Source organism: Cornus florida, unplaced genomic scaffold (assembly GCF_030987335.1).
Source record: "Cornus florida cultivar Cherokee Brave unplaced genomic scaffold, ASM3098733v1 CherokeeBrave_3.0.0_Hap2_Chr05, whole genome shotgun sequence".
In the NCBI taxonomy this organism is placed as follows: domain Eukaryota; kingdom Viridiplantae; phylum Streptophyta; class Magnoliopsida; order Cornales; family Cornaceae; genus Cornus; species Cornus florida.
In genome coordinates this window covers 91,220,399-91,224,435 of record NW_026775575.1, presented here as the reverse complement: position 1 = coordinate 91,224,435, position 4,037 = coordinate 91,220,399, and positions in this window count along the sequence as shown.

Sequence of the window (4,037 nt, the reverse complement as noted above, 5' to 3'; positions counted from 1 at the left end):
ACTATTATTAACATTAAAAAATAAATAAATAACAATAATAATACTCTATCCTCTTGTACATATATACTCAAGTATATATACAACCAACCATGTATGGGTACCCATAAGCAACCCCTATTCAAGTAGTTCATGAGACCTAATTGTTGGTCCATTACTACCATCCAAGTCTATCATTTTAAACTAATATATATATATATATATATATATATATATATATATATATACCCACTTAATCTAGCTAATAAAATTCCATTTAAAACAAACACGTCATCATTTAACACATAATGCCATACAACAATTAATCAAACAATTTCACACTATCACTCAAAATAAAACACACAATTAAATCACGTAATCCAAATAAACAATTAAGTAAATAGAAACTTATAGCCACATAAGCACATAGCCACATATTCTATAAAAATGCACAAGAAATAAAAAATTAAATTTCAATAATATCCTTTTGAAAATTAGGGGAATTACAATGGATGAGTTGCCAAAGTATAAATATATTGTTAGATAAGTTAGATGATTAAATATACATCTATGGATATTGTGTTTATAAGTCGGAGGTGATAAATATTCTTATATTATAATAAACTAATGTGTAAAGGATAATATATTATTTTATAGTATTAATAAAATAATATTAGTGAAGGCATGGATGAGTTGTCAAAATATAGATCTTTGTTATGTGATCTTTATAAATAAAGCCATACATTGATGGAAATTGGGATTTGGATTGAAGGAAAATATTCTTTGGATTATTATTTATTATTTAAATGGCTAAAGAACTATTTAAAAATGAAATTTAGGTATATAAGAGTTTTTTCTTAAAAAGAGAATGTACTTAATGGTTACTTTAAATATGGAGGTAGTCTTATCATTGCTTATGGTCTTGGATTTCAAGTAATATATTAATGAACCTATTCTTTATATATTTATATATATAATATATATGTATCTTCATATATTAAAGGTTAAAACTTTAATTAGGATGATTTTGGTATTTATAGGTTTTCAGAGGCTTAGTAGAGGAAACTTTCTCGTGGGTCTAACCCACGATTTATTTTTCAAGTTATTAGAAGTAGGGGTGGGCAAAAAATCCGCCGATCCGCGAAAGCGATCCGATCCGTATGGATCGGATTGGATTACCAAACCCACGGATTGGTAGCGGATTTTTAAAAATTGAATCCGTAGTTCATGGATCGGATCTCGGATTAGGTTGTCAAAAATCCAATCCGATCCGTGGCAATCCGTGGGTAATCCGTAAAATATATATATATATAATAATAATAATATTATTATTAATATATAACAACTCTGTGGCAATCCGTGTGCCACATATCGTTTTTTATTATTATTATTTTTTGGTAACTAATTAAGTATTATACATATTAGTATATTACACACTGATATAAAACATGTTAGTATTTTTTTTGGTAACTAATTAAGTGTTTTTTCGGATAATTTGGATAACTACTGTCCTTTTGGTTATGCAATATTTTACAGTTTGGTTATTCTTGTTATTATGCATTTAAATTAGGTTAATCTATGTTCTATTATACACTTTTGTAATTGGATATGAAATTGGTAAAAAATTAAAAATAGATTAATTTGGATAATTCAGTCCGCGGATTGGATCCGATCCGATCCGTGAATTCACGGATCCGATCCGTGAACTAACGGATTGGTGGCGGATTCAAAATTCCCTAATCCGTTGTGAGCGGATCGGATTAGAATTGATGCCTAATCCGATCCGATCCGATCCGTGGCCACCCCTAATTAGAAGTTCCAGTTTCGAGGTTGAGGATTCGCAGCTGAGAGACTGTCATTCTTCTACTCATCTTATTTACTTTTAAATAGTATTGTTATTTATTGTTAAATGTTATGTATAAACTGGTAGATTAATAGTTTATGGTTTTGGGGTCCTTGACTTATAGGATTCCTGAGTTGTATTTTAGAATTTTAAATTCATGGAATTTCTTTTTGTAAAGGAGGTTTTATTTTATTAATAGAATTTCATTCAGCGATTTATTCATTCTTTTTATTCTTCTTGTATTCTGTGTTCGTTTAAATACTAATTGTTTTGATATCCTCGCATTTTCGGGTGTGGGCTTGGCCAACCTACACATGGAAATTCGAGGGTATTCCATCTATGATCAGATAGAAGTCCATAATACAATGGTTGCAAGAGGGGGATGATAACATAGTTTTTTTCTTCAGATCCTTCAATTCCAAGATTAATAAAAAGAATATTTCCACCATTTTAGACTCTAGTGGCAGGCAAATCCATGAAGAAAAGGCCATTAGAGATTAGATCATTAATCATTTCCAATCTTTGTTAGGCACTGATCCACCTATTTACCCAGGTACTGATTACCTTAGACCATTTATCCTAAAGCAAGTTCCCTAAGACCTTTTACAACCTCTCTCTACAATCCACTCCAATGAGGAAATTAGATCCTGTATTTTTTCAATGAACAAAGATAAATTCACTGGACCAGATGGATACAATGCTCTCATTTTCCAGAAATCTTGGCCAATAGTGGGCAGAACCATCACCAAGGCCATTAGAGAATTCTTCACCAATGGCAAACTCTTGAAGCAAATCAACTCAGCCTATATTGTTTTAGTTCCTAAGTGCAACAATCCTACTTCTATGCATGACTACAGACCAATATCTTACAGCAATGTAATTTATAAATGCATCTCCAAGCTCCCAGCCTCCAAGCTTTAGCAAACTCTGCCATTCCTTGTTGCTGATTCTCAGACTGCATTTGTTAAGGTTAGGAAAATCAATGACAGTGTGATCCTTGCCCATGAATTGTTTAAGAACTACCATTCCCAAAGATCCTCTCCTAGATGTGCCATCAAGGTGGACATAAGGAAGGCCTTTGACACTGCGGGTTAGGATTTCATCCTTGATGTTCTCCTTCTCTATGGATTTCCCCCTATTTTCATTAATTGGATTAAAGAATGCATTACATCTCTTTCATTCCCCATCTTAATCAATAGTGAGCTACAAGGATTCTTCAGAGGTTTTAAAGGACTTAGGCAAGGGACACCTTATCCCCCTTCTTATTTGTCCTAGCTATAGAAGTCCTAACATCCATCCTATAAAACGTCATTTCATCTTCTCCCTCATCAAATATCACTGGAGATGTAAGAATGTAGGACTCACTCACCTGTGTTTTGTTGATGACTTACTATTGTTTTGCTATGGTAATATGAATTCTGTGAGTGTCCTAAAGTAAGCACTGGATCAGTTCTCAACACTTTCAGGGCTAAATATCAATCTATCCAAAAGTTCAATGTTCTTCTCTGGCCTATCCTTTGATCTAGAAAACCACATCTCATCAATCATGGGAATTGGTAAGGGTACTTTATCTATAAAACATCTTGGGGTCTCTTACCTCTATTAGACTCACTTCTACTGATTGCAAGGTCCTAATGGACAAGATCACCAGCAGAATAAGTTATTAGAGTAATCGAACCCTATCCTATGCAGGCACAGTACAACTCATCCGATCTATTCTGTTAAGCTCTATTACTTACTGAGCATGCCTTTTTATGCTTCCAAAGGCAGCTCTTGATGACATTAACACTACCCTAAGGGATTTCTTATGGTCAGTAGCAGAAATGAAGAGTTCAGGGGCTAAAATTGCATGGCACAAAGTGTGCAGACCTAAAGAGGAAGGGGGACTAGGGTTTCCTAACCTAGAAGACTTCAACAATGCAACAGTACTAAGACACTTCTGGGCTCTCTTCCTTACTAATTCTCCAACTATCTGGTCTACACGGTGTAAGACTTACCTTCTCAGGAATAGAAGCATATGATGTGTTCCAATCCCTCAGAATTCCTCATGGTTTTGGCGCAAGCTGTTCCAACCGCGACCAATTGTTCGACCAATTATAAGACTCAAGAATGGTAATGGGAAAGCTTGTTCCTCCTGGCACGATGCTTGGCTTCAAGGAGATCCTTTGTAACCAAGATTTAGTTCTCTTATCCCGCTTATCCCTCTTCATAGTCTACT